We start from the raw sequence: 19372 nt of genomic DNA, 5'->3' as shown, positions 1-19372 counted from the left end.
TAACTAAATTAGTGTGTGGGGGGGTTAAGCATTACACAACTTTTTCAGTCTTTTGTTGCACCTGTTCCAACTTTTCTGAAATGTGTTGCTGGCATCCAATTCAAAATAAGCATATATCTTTCAGAAAACAATAACATTTCCCAGTTTCAACATTTGATATGTTGTCTCATTTTCAATTAAATATAGGACTTCCGTGTTTGGAAAATCTTCACATTCTGTTTTTATTTATGTTTTACACACTGTCCCAACATTTTTTAGTTGGACTTCTTCTGTCTGTGTAGCTTCCTGACGTCCCTATAACAACTGGGATGATTCGATATCCATATCCTCTATGAGCAGTCATTTGCTGTCGACCTGGTTCTAGCTGCTCGTTGCCCATCCTCATGCTGGGCGAGACACCCAGGTCAATTGGCTGGGTCTCATTCACGCCGTTCTCTTGGTACATTGTTTCATCTATCTATCTATCTATCTATCTATCTATCTATCTATCTATCTATCTATCTATCTATCTATCTATCTATCTATCTATCTATCTATCTATCTATCTATTAGTAGTAGTCGTAGTGTTGCTGTTCTTTGTTTTCTTTTTATTTATAGATCATAGAGTTATCATCTGTTATTCCATTCAAACCTTCACACAATTTTACTATTATTGCATTTCCTCCAAAGATGCCAGTAGCAGCCATTGCAAATTTGGAGTGTAAACAGGGAAATAATGTGTATTTTCTCCCATTCAGTCTTTATCTGACCCACATTTAAAGAGACACGCTTGCTCTATTCTTTTACAGTGTATCCTTCATCTCAGTTGTCCTCATAATGCGCCTGAGGACCAGAGAAGGGAGGAGGGATGGAGGAGGAGGAGAAGAAGGAGAAGGTGTCTCTATGGAAAGACTTAAGGGCCAAAACACCTCAAACAAATCACATGTGTCCATCCAGAGTCAAACCTGTTTTATTGGCTCTGTAAAATAAATGCACCAGGAGTTCGTTTTTACAGTTGCTTCCCATGACATACTGTACATTGTAATGTACATGTAGACATTATGTAACATAAATAATCCTCCACCAGATCATCACCTTGTCGTGGTATGGGGGCTTGTGTGTCTCGATGACCCTGAGAGCTATGCTGTAGATTCAATCATATCGGACAGGTCGAGGGGTAGAGACCAGACTAAGATGATCCCTGGTCCTCCTGGTTGGGGGTTGGGCATAGGGCGAACAACCCCATCCCGTAAAAACCCTATTGTTATGGAAACGGCAATAGAAAGACCAACAAAACAATACTGGGTGAGATGGGCTTCCAGAGGCACTGCAAGAGACTCGTATGATTGTCAGTGGTGAAAGCTACAAAGAAGCCACTGACAGGAGGATGGAAGTTCTGAGCGCCAAGACCAAGATAGGACTCTGAAATGTAAGAATGAACATTTGGCACAGAGCAGTTGAGGGAGAGATGAAGACCTGGCAGCACACGTGGGGTACCTTCCAGATGCTGGCCCAGAACAGACAGGAATGGAGGACTTTCACTGCTGCCCTACATGCCAGTTGGCATAATGGGGGCTAAGTAAGTAAGTAAACATGCGTAATCATGCATAATAAAACATATTTATAAATTGGGGGCGGCACGGTGGTGTAGTGGTTAGCGCTGTTGCTTCACAGCAAGAAGGTCCGAGTTCGAGCCCCGTGGCCGGCGAGGGCCTTTCTGTGCGGAGTTTGCATGTTCTCCCCGTGTCCACGTGGGTTTCCTCCGGGTGCTCCGATTTCCCCCACAGTCCAAAGACATGCAGGTTAGGTTAACTGGTGACTCTAAATTGACCGTAGGTGTGAATGTGAGTGTGAATGGTTGTCTGTGTCTATGTGTCAGCCCTGTGATGACCTGGCGACTTGTCCAGGGTGTACCCCGCCTTTCGCCCGTAGTCAGCTGGGATAGGCTCCAGCTTGCCTGCGACCCTGTAGAACAGGATAACGCAGCTAGAGATGATGAGATGAGATGAGATATAAATTAGGTAATATGCTTTTTCTTTACTGGCATCAAACATTTTTCTGTAACATAGTTTTGTGCTGGAAAACTAATGTTTGGAAATCTCATCTCATTATCTGTAGATGCTTTATCTTGTCCTACAGGGTCGCAGGCAAGCTGGAGCCTATCCCAGCTGACTACGGGCGAAAGGCGGGGTACACCCTGGACAAGTCGCCAGGTCATCACAGGGCTGACACATAGACACAGACAACCATTCACACTCACACCTACGGTCAATTTAGAGTCACCAGTTAACCTAACCTGCATGTCTTTGGACTGTGGGGGAAACCGGAGCACCCGGAGGAAACCCACGCGGACATGGGGAGAACATGCAAACTCCGCACAGAAAGGCCCTCGCCGGCCACGGGGCTCGAACCCGGACCCTCTTGCTGTGAGGCGACAGCGCTAACCACTACACCACCGTGCCGCCTGTTTGGAAATCTAAAAACGTTTTTGTACTGATTTGATAATTTATAGGTTTTTATTTGTCTTTACTCAAGAAAGTTGAATTGACAAAGTATGATCTAGGAATGTAGTCCTCTGCCATCAAGGAGATTCTGCCTCACGGATCCGGGAGCAACATTCACTGATGCAGACACAGCTGTTCAGAGATGTTTCTCAGTTTATTGAAAGGAAAACATGAGTATATATCCACATTCAAGAGTGTGTTGTAACTAAATGATTGGAAGATGGGATTCAAGAGTGTTGTGTAGCTGTATGAATGGAAGTGTGGCAGTGGGGGTGTGGTCAAGCGTCAACTGTGGGCAGCGAAAAGTCAGGTAGAACTGGCAAGTAACGTGATAAGTTTCACCTGTGTTTGATTACTGCCAATTTTCTTGTGTTTGTTTCTCTTTTTCCAGAGCGAAGCTGGTAATCAGATTGAGAGAGCTGAGCTAATCAGCACCGTGTTTGTGAAAAGAAAAGGACTAATGTCACTGAAAAGTGAAATTGGATAAAAAAAATAAACACACTTTGAGTTGTCAAGCCTGTCTCACTATTCCTCATTAATAATAAGAAGCCTTTATTTGTCACATTCCTCCTCTCCATTTAACACATCTGAAGCAGTGAACAACACAAGCAAACACACATACCCAGAGCAGTGGGCAGCTATTCTACAGCACAGGAGCAGTTGGGGGTTAGATGCCTTGCTGAAGGACGCTTAAGCCATGCTACAGATGATATAGCCACGATACAGAGGAAAGTGCTGTTCATTCACTCAACTCCCCTCACATTTTTCCTGCTGGTCCTGGGAATCAAACCAGTGACCCTTTGGGCCCAAGGCTGCTTCTTTAACCTTCAGGCCATGGCTGCCACCATGCTGCTTCACACAGAAGCAGAGTTGCCTGCGTGTGATAGAGTAGCTTCAGTAGATGATGGAGAATGACTGACTGATCAGGATAGCCTTATGAAAAACAGAGAGCAGATGTCCATGCGATGATAAGTTTCAAGGGTATAACTGAAAGTAGCCAAAACAAGTTGCAGGCAAACTAGCCAAAACCAGTTTCAAGCATGCCAAACAAATATCTTTATCTCTATATGATGTACAAGTCATCAAAGAAAAATCCGTAACAAGGTTTGTACTGAAATAAAAATAGGATGCCTAAGACTTGTTTACATAGTGCAACTTTCAAAAAAATTCCCATACATACTTGTGCAGTGTTTCTCAATCACTGGGCCGTGACCCATTAGTGGGCCATGAAACACCATCTAGTGGGCCACAAATTTTTTTTCAAGTTGAAATTAATTTTTTACTTGGAGAAGGGTACAATTGCTGGGTTGCATCCGATGTCACATCTGTCTCATTAAGCTACGGTCATGCTACCGCTCACGATACTTTGCGATGCGTTATCGATGAAAATGAGGCATTTTGGCGGCGATGCATGGCGATATCCATGTGAGCTAAAAAATTATAGTCACATGGCAGGTGAGCACTTGACTGTCATGCCTTTGCGCGCTTGAGTCTGGCGCAGCTTGAGCGGCCGCACGCGCTCACGGAGCATGTTGTGCATGTGCTTGGGACCCAGTCATTATGGGAAACACCTGATACTGATTTGAGCGCAATCAGCATACACAGATGTGGATGCTGTTTTCACAGAGGCTTTGCGAAGTATTATCATTATCACTGTCACGTTTGTTTCTAGCCATGTTCATAACGCTGTTTAAATACTCTGCTTTCTGTTTTGCTTTTGTAAATATCACGCCTGCTAATAAACACTCTCTTCCTGTGCTTAGATCTGTCTACCGCCGTCTATCTTGTAGTGTCCTGATCCCCAGATCTTTAACCTAGTCACATATAAAAAAGTTGTACTCCTCCATGCTCTTCCATATTTTAATCTGTTTGTCCGTGTAGAATGATGTCTGCAGCACCAGGTAGTTTGAGATGCCAGGGAACTCAACGGATGGATAATTTTCCAACTCATAAGAAAAAGCGTGTAAGGATCTAATCCCACTGCATGGTTTCTATATCCATTCTTTTGAGTGTACTTCTTGGTTGTAATAACTTGCTTGTTTCCTGCGCACAAACATGGCAATAAGTTCTTGTGTTAATGGACCAGACTCCACTTTTGGATCATTGGATGGCACGGTCGCCTCACAGCAAGAAGGTTCTGGGTTCGAGCCCCGTGGCCGGCGAGGGCCTTTCTGTGTGGAGTTTGCATGTTCTCCCCGTGTCTGTGTGGGTTTCCTCTGGGTGCTCCGGTTTCCCCCACAATCCAAAGACATGTGGTTAGGTTAATATGAGACGGCTTTGGGCTGAGGTGCCCTTGAGCGAGGCACCTAACTCCCAACTGCTCCCTGGGCACTGTTAGCATGGCTGCCCACTGCTCTGGGTATGTGTGTGTGCTCATTGCTCATGTGTGTGTGCATGTGTGTGTTCACTGCTTCAGATGGGTTAAATGCAGAGAGGAATTTCACAAGTGTGTGATGAATAAAGTTGTGCTTTCTTTTCTTTCTAATCCTTTTTGACTGAGAATGACCTGCATTATGTTGGCTTCTGGTACATCAATACAGTTTTAAATATAGTACCTACAATTAAAAACAGTTTGTTTTTATTGTATTTATTTAATTCCTGGGCTCCCATCTGTAACAGGGAGTGGTGCTGGATTCCATTAATACACTTTACAGTAGATTATTATATTATAATAGAATAGATGAGCCAAGATAATTGGGGATCTTTTTTTTAATGGACCCCGACTCGTCATAAGTATGAATAGGTGGGCCTTAAAGTGCATATCCTGGACCAATTTGGTGTTTTTTTTAAATATGAAAATATATCCCTTTACACACTCATCCAGAAGGGTAATTTTGCACAAGGCCATCTGTCTACAGCAGAAAAAAATAAAATAACAAAACGCGTCTGGAAAAATCCCAAGGGAGTCTGGAGCCAGATTCGTGACGCCACCTGCGGATCCACCAGCAGGCTGCGCGAGCTTTGCACGGTTTCAGTGCACAGCCTGTGCAGACCAAGTTTAGCAGCTAGCGATTTTGCATTGAAATATGAAATTGTTACGTGAGCGCAATGTTACTTCATCTTTGGATGAAGAATTCAATGAGATGTCAGAATTATTTCTTATGCTGGCAACAGTCAACTTGTGAATTGCCGATTTTCTTGGTCTTTTTCTCGGCTCTGCTTAGTCCTCAGCTTCGAGGGCCTCAGTGGCGCTTCGCCTTCTGTCAGGGGAGACAAACACAGCTGGCTCCTTTTGGTGACGCTGACACAGATGGAGACGGTGTTGCTTTGGGCATTCTGACAGATGGAACTGCGTCTTTTTTCAGATCAAGTTGCCTCACGAAGCCCATTTCCCACTGCAAATAGTTCTCAGAGTTGTCGGGCCTTGTGAAGTGAGCACCGCAAATAATGCTGTAGTCTGTAGCATGTAGCCAATTTTTCCGGGTGCCTCGCACGAAGCGCTCCCATTTCTCTCTCATTGTCTGGTCTTTTGGAAAACAATGAGTACTAATCCCATCATGATTGGTGTTGCTACACCCTCCTACGATACATCTGTTAACCATTTTAATAATTACGCGATAACGTTGAAGAAATTTGCAGAAAACCACCAGGTCGTTTTCTCATAAACAAACCAGCGCGAACCTAGGATTCAGAGGGAGGCGTCCCACACGCGACGTCGCGAAAATCAATGTTTGCCGGGAAATCCAAACGCCAAGTTTTTCCAGAGGCGGACCAATTCGCCTCAAATGGCTTGATTTCAACTGAATTTTTCTGGTATTGCGCAAGGGAAAAAAAATTGCACAAAATGCAAAATGTGACAGATATTTGACCAAAGTTTAATATATAATAGGAGAATTACGGTACATTGATCTTGCTCCTGAATTTACCCATGATATGTACTTTAAAGCATGGCTGTAGCCAGCTATGAGACCACTGAGGTCCAGACCTTGGTCATTTTTAAGAGCTGAAAATACATTTGTACGCTAAATATTCAATTGGATAAAAAAATAAAGAATAACATTAAAACGTCTCCATAAAAAGTGCATTGTTAATTATGTTAAACGTTGATTCTGTCTTCTGTGTCTGTTTCGTGCGTGCGGCTCTGAGACCAAGAACACAAAAACAAATGAGTGCACGACTCGGGGGAGTAAACACGGTGCAGTAGACACGTTTTTTTTCATGGTAACCCTCTGCACACATTCATGAAGCTGTTAAATTTACATTTTCGAAGCAGCGCAGTTGTAGCCTACCTTGTTTGTGATTTTAAAAATAAATCCTTCGATAAGCCAAAGCAATAGAGTGGAAAGTTTCAACTTATGTTTGCCTTGGATAACTTTGCCTTGTGATATTAGAGAGGGTAAGAGGATCTTGGTGGGATTGGGTCCTCTGCGTCTGTATCTTGCGTGCGTGGGAGTGCAAGAACAGAAAAAAACCCAACAAGCTAGGGCAGGCTATGAGAGTGTGCGAGTGCGACCCCCAAAAGAACGCAGTTCTAGACACTGCGAGCGCTCATTCTAGAGCGTGTGCAGGGTAACCATCAGCGCACTTCCATAAAGCTGTTAATATTTAGCCTACAGGTTTTAGAAGCAGTACAGCTTTGTTTGTGAGCTTTAATAAATCATTCAATAAGTCAAAGCAATATTTGTAAGAAGGGTTCTGACTTGATTTTGCTGTGGTGACTCCTCATTGCATGGGCGGCACGGTGGTGTAGTGGTTAGTGCTGTCGCCTCACAGCAAGAAGGTCTGTGTTCGAGCCCCGTGGCCGGCGAGGGCCTTTCTGTGTGGAGTTTGCATGTTCTCCCCGTGTCCGCGTGGGTTTCCTCCGGGTGCTCCGGTTTCCCCCACAGTCCAAAGACATGCAGGTTAGGTTAACTGGTGACTCTAAATTGAGCGTAGGTGTGAATGTGAGTGTGAATGGTTGTCTGTGTCTATGTGTCAGCCCTGTGATGACCTGGTGACTTGTCCAGGGTGTACCCCGCCTTTCACCCGTAGTCAGCCGGGATAGGCTCCAGCTTGCCTGCGACCCTGTAGAACAGGATAAAGCAGCTAGAGATAATGAGATGAGATGAGATGAGATGAGATGAGACTCCTCATTCAGTGCGTTTACATGCACATAGAGAGAATCGAATTTCTGCCGTTGCTCGACTGAAATCGAAGTTCAAAATGCCATGTATACACCTTAATTCGGCTGAAATTGAACCGAACTTGATTTCTCGGAATCGAGCTACACGACCTAGATTATGCGATTTCTGCCGAGCTACTTAGTGCATGTAAACCCTATTGAGCTATGTATTCGAGCTACTTACTTCAGCGCTGCCCCTTCCGGAAGTGACGAGTGACGAGACCACAAGGGAAACACAACAGCCTCGGTCGGCATGACAACGAATCATGACAATGGCATGAATCTTTTCTTTTTGTGGCATTGTTTGCACTGTTAAAATTTAGCTCACTTACTGTATCACCAAATACATCTGTACAGCTGTTGCATAGCTGTGAATTGTGTACATAAACAAGTCACTGTATTTGTGTGCGTGTGTATATATATGTCCAACATCTGAAGAATGTCAATAAAAACAAAACAATTGAACTTTTTGTGTGTTTATTAAGACATAAGTTAAATTGTAAGCAAAAAAAAAAAATTTTTTTGTAAGCAAAAAATGGACTTTAGAAAAATATTATTGTGCAAAATAAGTTGTCTTACAAAACAGTGGTCTGCGCCGGACAGTTTGTAGCCATACAGTCTGTTAGAGCAAGCCTAACAGCTTGAACACGGAACTGCCAGTGTTGTCAGATTGGGGGTTTTAAGTGCATTTTAGCGGATTTGAACATGTTTTGGGCTGGAATACGTCAGCAGTATCTGGCAACACTATAGCTCTTTTTCATGACGACAACCGGAAGTGTACCAACACGATGGGGCATGTAGCGCCCCGTGTGGCTCGGGTACACAATGCACCTTGCACAATAGCCCGATTTCACTTGTGCATGTAGGATTGGATTTCTCTGGCACCCCTGCTGGGACCCTTTGCTCGATTACCGACAGCAGCTCGATTTGGATGTGCATGTAAACGTACTGAGTGCTTGGGCCAGATCAGACCATTAAACAAGCTTAAATTATTCTTACTCTTGCCACATACATGATTTTTTTTTCAAAACTGATGATATTCAGTTCAAACACCATTAAAAGTAATTTCAGGAATAGATCTCTTGTGTGACATGTATTTCACCCCTCTCATTTAAATATCTCATCTCATTATCTCTAGCCGCTTTATCCTGTTCTACAGGGTCGCAGGCAAGCTGGAGCCTATCCCAGCTGACTCCAGGCGAAAGGCGGGGTACACCCTGGACAAGTCGCCAGGTCATCACAGGGCTGACACATAGACACAGACAACCATTCACACTCACATTCACACCTACGGTCAATTTAGAGTCACCAGTTAACCTAACCTGCATGTCTTTGGACTGTGGGGGAAACCGGAGCACCCGGAGGAAACCCACGCGGACACGGGGAGAACATGCAAACTCTGCACAGAAAGGCCCTCGCCGGCCACGGGGCTCGAACCCGGACCTTCTTGCTGTGAGGCGACAGCGCTAACCACTACACCACCGTGCTGCCCCACATTTAAATATGTGGAAAAATTTTCGGCGTGCACATCACGGACCTCGGTGATTTTAAAATGCTGGCTACAGCCCTGCTTTAAAGTAGAAAAGGTTGAGAACCCCTGTCCTAGTGTACGCATGCAAATGATAACGTGTTGACTCCATTGGCCTTCCATAGTACATTACATGACAGCACAGGACACCCCGTCCGCGGCGCTTTGACTGTGGAGCGCCACTGGGATAAGATTCAGGTGAGTGTTAAGAAGGCATGGTGTTGTGGATGTGAATGAATGAATTGCATTTCATTTATAAAATCAACCACGTTACATTTTACAACCGACAGAGTGAATTATTCCTGAGCTACAGCAGGAGTGTTTCCTCGAGCATCTTCTCCACTGAGCAGCTCTGAGGCCAGGCCACAATTAATCCACACAGTAGTCACAGCCCATTTGGTGGTGTTATTGAGTCCAGGCTGTTTAATAAAGGTAGAGAACGTTGCCATGCTTTCAGGGCTGCTGTGGAGGTGTGAACTGTACCTTTCTTTGCTCTTCAGTTCTCCTTCATTTAGCTGCACAATCCCATTCAGAATAAAGCAGAATGAGGCTGCTGTGTATCCATGGAAACACTGAGCAGCGTGTTGGGCTCGAGCGTGGTTATACTCTGTGTGTGTGTGAGCAGGGGAGCTGCTGGTGGAGGTGCAGGAGTGTGTGTGTGTGTGTGTGTGTGTGTGTGTGTGAGCAGGGGAGCTGCTGGTGGAGGTGCAGGAGTGTGTGTGTGTGTGTGTGTGTGTGTGTGTGTGAGCAGGGGAGCTGCTGGTGGAGGTGCAGGAGTGTGTGTGTGTGTGTGTGTGTGTGAGCTGCTGGTGGAGGTGCAGGAGTGTGTGTGTGTGTGTGTGTGTGTGTGTGTGTGTGTGTGAGCAGGGGAGCTGCTGGTGGAGGTGCAGGAGTGTGCTGGCTGGTTTGCTCAGGACTCAGGCTCAGTGTGGAAACCCAATAGGAGGGCGCTTTGGCTCGCTGCGCTCTGCTCAGCTGAAGCTCGGCGGCTAAAAATAATCCGCACCCGGCTGCGGCGCACACTGACACTGGGTCTGCCGCACACTCACTCTCAGCTCTGGGAATGAAACCCTGCTAACACCAACATCGCACAGTAAGTAGCCGTTTTATGTCTTTTGTCCCTTTCTTTCACTCCGCTGTAGTTTTATCCTCGGGTTGTTTAGTTGAGTAATAAAGTGAGTGATTGCTGAGGGAAGGAGCTGAGGAGCAGAAACACCTCTGCGCGCTACAGCACTGCCTCAGACTAAATAACAACAACAACAACAACAACAATAAAACACAGTACTGTGCCTGATAGTAAGAGTAATTATAATACTTTTAGCAGGAGTTGTAGTTCTACAGCAGCACTATCACTACTACCACCACTACAGTTACTACTATTATTACTGTCACTACTACCACCATTACAATTACTACTATTATTACTGTCACTACTACCACCACTACAATTACTACTACTGCTACTATTACTGTCACTACTACCACCATTACAATTACTACTACTGCTACTATTACTGTCACTACTACCACCACTACAATTACTACTACTGCTACTATTACTGTCACTACTACCACCACTACAATTACTACTACTGCTACTATTACTGTCACTACTACCACCATTACAATTACTACTACTGATACTATTACTGTCACTACTACCACCATTACAATTACTACTACTGATACTATTACTGTCACTACTACCACCATTACAATTACTACTACTGCTACTATTACTGTCACTACTACCACCATTACAATTACTACTACTGCTACTATTACTGTCACTACTACCACCATTACAATTACTACTACTGCTACTATTACTGTCACTACTACCACCATTACAATTACTGCTACTGCTACTATTACTGTCACTACTACCACCATTACAATTACTACTACTGCTACTATTACTGTCACTACTACCACCATTACAATTACTACTACTGCTACTATTACTGTCACTACTACCACCATTACAATTACTACTACTGATACTATTACGGTCACTACTACCACCACTACAATTACTACTACTGCTACTATTACTGTCACTACTACCACCACTACAATTACTACTACTGCTACTATTACTGTCACTACTACCACCATTACAATTACTACTACTGATACTATTACTGTCACTACTACCACCATTACAATTACTACTACTGCTACTATTACTGTCACTACTACCACCATTACAATTACTACTACTGATACTATTACTGTCACTACTACCACCACTACAATTACTACTACTGCTACTATTACTGTCACTACTACCACCATTACAATTACTACTACTGCTACTATTACTGTCACTACTACCACCATTACAATTACTACTACTGCTACTATTACTGTCACTACTACCACCATTACAATTACTACTACTGCTACTATTACTGTCACTACTACCACCATTACAATTACTACTACTGATACTATTACTGTCACTACTACCACCACTACAATTACTACTATTATTACTGTCACTACTACCACCATTACAATTACTACTACTGCTACTATTACTGTCACTACTACCACCACTACAATTACTACTACTGCTACTATTACTGTCACTACTACCACCACTACAATTACTACTACTGCTACTATTACTGTCACTACTACCACCACTACAATTACTACTACTGCTACTATTACTGTCACTACTACCACCACTACAATTACTACTACTGCTACTATTACTGTCACTACTACCACCACTACAATTACTACTACTGATACTATTACTGTCACTACTACCACCATTACAATTACTACTACTGATACTATTACTGTCACTACTACCACCACTACAATTACTACTACTGCTACTATTACTGTCACTACTACCACCATTACAATTACTACTACTGCTACTATTACTGTCACTACTACCACCATTATAATTACTACTACTGATACTATTACTGTCACTACTACCACCATTACAATTACTACTACTGATACTATTACTGTCACTACTACCACCATTACAATTACTACTACTGCTACTATTACTGTCACTACTACCACCATTACAATTACTACTACTGATACTATTACTGTCACTACTACCACCACTACAATTACCGGTACTACTATTATTACTGTCACTACTACCACCACTACAATTACCGGTACTACTATTATTACTGTCACTACTACCACCACTACAATTACCGGTACTACTATTATTACTGTCACTACTACCACCACTACAATTACCGGTACTACTATTATTACTGTCACTACTACCACCATTACAATTACTACTATTATTACTGTCACTACTACCACCATTACAATTACTACTACTGCTACTATTACTGTCACTACTACCACCATTACAATTACTACTACTGATACTATTACTGTCACTACTACCACCATTACAATTACTACTACTGATACTATTACTGTCACTACTACCACCATTACAATTACTACTACTGATACTATTACTGTCACTACTACCACCATTACAATTACTACTACTGCTACTATTACTGTCACTACTACCACCATTACAATTACTACTACTGATACTATTACTGTCACTACTACCACCACTACAGTTACTACTACTGCTACTATTACTGTCACTACTACCACCATTACAATTACTACTACTGCTACTATTACTGTCACTACTACCACCATTACAATTACTACTACTGCTACTATTACTGTCACTACTACCACCATTACAATTACTACTACTGATACTATTACGGTCACTACTACCACCACTACAATTACTACTACTGCTACTATTACTGTCACTACTACCACCATTACAATTACTACTACTGCTACTATTACTGTCACTACTACCACCACTACAATTACTACTACTGCTACTATTACTGTCACTACTACCACCATTACAATTACTACTACTGCTACTATTACTGTCACTACTACCACCATTACAATTACTACTACTGCTACTATTACTGTCACTACTACCACCATTACAATTACTACTACTGCTACTATTACTGTCACTACTACCACCATTACAATTACTACTACTGATACTATTGCGGTCACTACTACCACCACTACAATTACTACTACTGCTACTATTACTGTCACTACTACCACCATTACAATTACTACTACTGATACTATTACGGTCACTACTACCACCACTACAATTACTACTACTGCTACTATTACTGTCACTACTACCACCATTACAATTACTGCTACTGCTACTATTACTGTCACTACTACCACCATTACAATTACTACTACTGCTACTATTACTGTCACTACTACCACCACTACAATTACTACTATTACTGTCACTACTACCATCATTACAATTACTGCTACTATTACTGTCACTACTACCACCATTACAATTACTACTACTGCTACTATTACTGTCACTACTACCACCATTACAGTTACTGCTACTATTACTGTCACTACTACCACCATTACAATTACTACTACTGATACTATTACGGTCACTACTACCACCACTACAATTACTACTACTGCTACTATTACTGTCACTACTACCACCATTACAATTACTGCTACTGCTACTATTACTGTCACTACTACCACCACTACAATTACTACTACTGCTACTATTACTGTCACTACTACCATCATTACAATTACTGCTACTATTACTGTCACTACTACCACCATTACAATTACTACTACTGCTACTATTACTGTCACTACTACCACCATTACAATTACTGCTACTATTACTGTCACTACTACCACCACTACAATTACTACTACTACAATTACTACTAATGCTACTATTATTGTCACTACTACCACCACTACAATTACTACTACTACTAAAATTACTACTACTGCTACTATTACTGTCACTACTACCACCACTACAATTACTACTACTGCTACTATTACTGTCACTACTACCACCACTACAATTACTACTACTGCTACTATTACCGTCACTACTACCACCACTACAATTACTACTACTGCTACTATTACTGTCACTACTACCACCACTACAATTACTACTACTGCTACTATTACTGTCACTACTACCACCACTACAATTACTACTACTACAATTACTACTAATGCTACTATTATTGTCACTACTACCACCACTACAATTACTACTACTACTAAAATTACTACTACTGCTACTATTACTGTCACTACTTCCACCATTACAATTACTACTACTACTAAAATTACTACTACTATTACTGTCACTACTACCACCACTACAATTAGGGTTTGGAGGGTGGGAGCAAAGGACTGGAAACCAGAGGTTTAAGCTGTGATACATGAAAGTTAGGGTGAACACGTCGCATGGTGAGTGGTAATGCCAGTCTAGCAGAACATGTGTTGATTATCTTCTTGATGAGGAAGGGTCCAAGGAACCTGGGTGCCAGCTTGCGAGAGACTGCCCTAAGTGGCAGGTGGTGCACGGAGAGCATAACTCGTTGACCCACTCGATATGTGGGTGCCTTGGAGCGATGTTTGTCGGCCTGCTTCTTGGATGCGAGTGCGGAGTGAATGAGTCTTCTCTGGGCCAATGCCCATGTCCTCCTGCAGCGGTGTATAAAGGCCTGGGCTGATGGTACGGCGACCTCCTCCTCCTGGCTGGGGAACAGTGGTGGTTGGTACCCTAGTGAGGACTGGAATGGAGAGAGACCTGTGGCAGAGGAAGGGAAAGTGCATATTCGATCCAAGGAAGGTACTTGCTCCAAGAACTGGCATCCCTGGACGCCATGCACCTGAGTGCAACCTCCAAAGCCTGGTTGGCCCGTTCTGCATGGCCGTTGGTCTGTGGGTGGAAGCCTGAGGAGAGACTACAGGTGGCCCCAATGAGTTTGCAGAAGGCTCTCCAGAACTGTGCAGTGAACTGAGGACCCTGGTCAGAAACTATGTTGGTAGGCAGACCATGTAGGCGGAAAACGTGATGGATGAGTAGTTCTGCGGTCTCTTTGGCTGAGGGGAGCTTGGGCAGAGGAATGAAATGGACAATCTTAGAAAAACGGTCAATGACAGTGAGGATGCATGTATTGACACCTGAATTGGGGAGTCCTGTGATGAAGTCCAGGGCGATGTGAGACCAAGGTCAATGCGGAGTAGGAAGGGGTCTTAGTAGGCCGGCAGGGCATTGATTGGGTGTCTTGTTCCGGGAGCATGTGTTGCAGGCTGTCACGAACTCCTGGATGTCCTCCTTGATGGATGGCCACCAAAAGCGCTGCTGGATGAGAGCCAGGGTTTGGGCGGCTCCTGGATGACAGGCCAACTTGGAACCGTGACCCCACTGCAGCACCTGAGTTCACATATGACAAGGGACAAACAGATGGTTATGAGGAATATTGTTGGAGTTACCTTCACCGAGGTCCTGCTCCAGGGCCTTCTGCACGAGCGTCTCAACCTTTAGAATAGCGGCTCCCACCAGGCAGCATGGAGGAAGGATAGTCTCGGGTGGCTTGGACTCCTCTTGGTGGGAGGAGAATATCCTGGACAGGGCGTCGGGTTTGCTGTTCTTGGAGCCTGGGCGGTAGGAGAGCGTAAAGTTGAATCAGGAGAACAAGAGAGACCAACGGGCTTGATGGGAGTTGAGACATTTGGCAGACTTGAGATACTCCAGGTTTTTATGGTTGGTCCCGACTAGGAATGGGAGGTCAGACCCCTCGAGCCAGTGCCTTCACTCCTCCAAGGCTAGTTTCACGGCCAGTAGTTCATGGTCGCCGATGTCAAAGTTTTGTTCGGCTGGGGATAGCCGGCGGGAGAAGAAGGAGCATGGGTGGACTTTGTTGTCGTTGGCCCTCTGGGATAGGATGGCTCCGACCCCTGACTCGGAGGTGTCGACCTCGACGATAAACTGCTTGGTAGAATTGGGTATGGTGAGAATGGGTGCTGTGGTAAACCTGTGCTTGAGACTGGAAAAGGCTTTCTCTGCTTCCTCCCCCCACTTGAACTTAGTCTTGGTCGAGGTCAGGGCTGAGAGAGGTCCGGCCACCGTGCTGAAGTTGCGGATGAAACGCCTGGAAATGTTGGCGAACCCCAGGAAGCGCTGGAGCTCTCGTTTTGAAGATGGGGTGGGCCAGTCAGCGACTGCCTCCAGCTTGAGGAAAGTCCATCTGGATCTTGGCTAGTGAAATGATGAACCCCAGGAATGAGACAGAGCTTTGGTGGAACTCGGTCTTCTCTGCCTTAACGAACAGCTTATTCTCCAGCAGGCGTTGAAGAACCTGCTGGACGTGACTCCAATGTTCCTCCAGGGAGCAAGAGAAAATCAAGATATCATCCAGGTAAATAAAGACAAAGGTGTTAAGAAAGTCCCTCAAGACATCATTAACCAATGCCTGGAATACTGCGGGCGCGTTAGTCAGGCCGAAAGGGACTATGAGGTACTCATAGTGGCCTGTGGTGGTGTTGAAGGCCTTCTTCCACTCGTCCCCTTCCCTGATCCTAACTAGGTGATAGGCGTTGCGTAAGTCCAGTTTAGTGAACACCTTGGCTTCCTGGAGTAGTTCGAAGGCTGTAGTCATAAGTGGTAGTGGGTAGCGGTTCTTTACTGTGATGGTGTTGAGACCCTGATAGTCAATGCAGGGGCAGAGCGACTTGTCTTTCTTCTCCACGAAGAAGAATCCCGCCCCTGCTGGGGAGGAGGAAGGGCGGATAATCCCAGCTGCCAGAGACTCAGTGATGTATTTCTCCATGGCCTGTCTCTCGGCAGGAGGTCGATACCGCAGTCATAAGGCCTATGAGGGGGAAGGGACACTGCTTGGGTCTTACTGAAGACAGGCTTGCGGTCCAGATACTCTGGAGGCACATGAGAAAGGTCGGGAAACTCACTGGCTGAGGGCGGAGGTGGTTTGGTGGGAGGCAGAGCGGAGTTCAGGCAGGAGGCCAGGCAGGAAGGACTCCAGCCTAAGATGGTGTGGTCAGTCCAGTTTAAGTGGGGGTTGTGCTGCATCAACCAGGGTAATCCAAGAATAACGGGAACGTGAGGGTTGTTCATGACGTGAAGTTGTATAGTTTCACCTTAGGGTGAGCGGGGTGGTGAGGTGAGTGATGGTGGTCAAGCCAGTGCCACTGAGTGTCAGGACAGTGAGAGGGACCTTGAGGGCGAGTAACGGGATTCCGAGATCCTTGGGGGTGGCAGAACAGCTCAGGTTCCTGTCCGCACCTGAGTCGACGAGCGCCTGAAGATGGTGATGCTGGTTGTTGAGAGTGATGATAACGGGGAGCAATGGTCAGTTGGCAGGGGACTGGTTCCGAGCATTGCCTACCAGGGCCCCTCGATTCACTGGTGGGCTCGTCCTTTTAGCGGGCAGGCTCGGCAGATGTGTCCCTGCTGACCGCAGTAGAAGCAAGCCCCCATCCTCCTTTGGCGCAGTTGTTCTTCTGCTGACACCCGTACCCGATCTACCTGCATGGGTTCGATGAATGAGGTGGGTGGTGGAGAGGGGTTGAAGTTGAGGCGGCTCCTCTCTCTCCTCCGTTGTTGAACCCGCGCGCCAATACGATTGGCAAGGTCTATCAGGCTGGAGAGGTCTGACGACAGTTCCTGCGAGACGAGTTCATCCTTGATGGTGTCGGATAAGCCATGTAGGAACGCGTCGACCAGGGCACTCTTGTTCCAACCGCATGACGCTGCCAACGTCCGGAACTCGATGGAATAATCCGAGGTAGATCGGGACCCCTGCCACAGCTCCATGAGCTCTCTTGCCACCCCCCAGCCGGACAGAGAGCAGTCGAATGTTCGCCTCATTTCTTCAGATAATTCCTCGAAGCTGGAACAACAGAGTGCATTGGCGTCCCAGACCACCATCCCCCATTCCCTGGCCTTGCCGGTGAGGAGCGTGATGGTATAGGCTACCCGGGAGCGTTCTGTGGGGAAATCCAGAGGTTGAAGCTCCAAGATCAGCGAGCACTGTGACAAAAAAGATCTGCAGGTACCTGGTTCTCCACTGTAGGGCTGAGGCGAAGGGAGTCTTGGTTCATGGAGAGCGGCGGTGGCGGGAGGTGAAGAAAGAGACGGTTGGGCAGGGGTAGGCATGGCTTGGGAGTGCTGGAGTTGTGTGGCTAGGAGGTTGAGTGAGTCGGACAGGGTGGCCAGGTTCTGGGTGATCTGTCTGAGTTGCTGTTGGTGGGTCCCGAGGAGGGCTCCTTGCTGCTGCATAGCCATTCTCAGATGGTTCAGTTCCGCTGGATCCATGTTGGCCAGAACGTACTGTTATGGGTGACGAGATGTGGTGAATAGGATCCAAAAGCAGAAACACAAAACAGAAAATCCAATGAATAAAAAAAGATTTAATTAAAGTCCAAGAGAATAAACAAACAAAAATAGCAAAAGTAGTCCAGACAAAGAAAACTGTAAACAAAAAACGTACCCTGCCTTTCGCCCGTAGTCAGCTGGGATAGGCTCCAGCTTGCCTGCGACCCTGTAGAACAGGATAAAGCGGTTAGAGATAATGAGATGAGACAAAAAACGTAGCACAAAAACATGAAAAAATGGCAAGACGAGAGTGCAAACACTGTGGCAAAGAATAGGTAAAAACAGAGAGCAAAAATCCAGGAAGAAAAATGGCACAGAGACGACGTGAGAAACAGACAAGACTTCTGGCAAAGTCCCCTTCTGAGATCAACCTATTTATACACAGCAGAGCAGACCAGGAAGTGAATGCCGGCAAGATGGAAGTCCCATCCCGGATCCAGATTGTGCTGAGCTGGGAGATAATAAATCTCCGGAGTGGAAGTCTGGGGCGGATCATGACACTATTACTGTCACTACTACCACCACTGCAATTGCAATTATTAGGGCCCGAGCCCTATAGGGCGAAGGCCCTATTGTTCTTGTAAGAGTTCACTATTATTAGGGCCCGAGCCCTATGGGCGAAGGCCCTATTGTTCTTGTAAGAGTTCACTATTATTATTCTTCCGTCTTCTTCTTCTTCTTTATTTTTCTCCGCTGTTGGGCCATTTTCGGGGCGCTTGCCATGGGCGAAAACGCACGAAATTTGGCACCACTTCCGAGAATTGCCACCGCTACTCAGAACCAGAAGCCCAAACTTGGCCGGGGCTCAGGGCCTCTATAGCGCCCCCTAAGTCGTTGTGATTTTGGCCTCCCGCATTAAGGTGCCTGGGTGCCATATAGTTTGTAGTACTGGCATGCCGTTTGGTAAGCATATGTATCTCACTAAGCCGGACAAAAATGTAATGCCAATGCATTAGCCACGCCCAACAGGAAGTGAGGTAGTT

The 19372-nt window shown here is 45.2% G+C and overlaps 2 protein-coding genes across 3 annotated transcripts in view; one reads left to right on the top strand and one right to left on the bottom strand.

Moving 5' to 3' along the window:
• Nucleotides 1–19372, bottom strand: part of LOC132869632 (plexin-B2-like) — a 495410-nt gene that overhangs the window by 345824 nt on the left and 130214 nt on the right. The window lies entirely within an intron of this gene.
• abcc9 (ATP-binding cassette, sub-family C (CFTR/MRP), member 9) overlaps nucleotides 9702–19372 on the top strand; it is a 139707-nt gene continuing 130036 nt past the window's right edge. For both annotated transcript variants that reach the window (XM_060902921.1, XM_060902920.1), the window contains exon 1: nucleotides 9702–10205. The gene's annotated coding sequence lies outside the window, so the exon portion shown is untranslated. The remainder of the gene's footprint in view (nucleotides 10206–19372) is intronic.

Source organism: Neoarius graeffei, chromosome 21 (genome assembly GCF_027579695.1).
Source record: "Neoarius graeffei isolate fNeoGra1 chromosome 21, fNeoGra1.pri, whole genome shotgun sequence".
Lineage (NCBI taxonomy): Eukaryota > Metazoa > Chordata > Actinopteri > Siluriformes > Ariidae > Neoarius > Neoarius graeffei.
The sequence above is the reverse complement of the archived record's forward strand: the minus strand, read 5'-3'. Positions and strand labels throughout refer to the sequence as shown.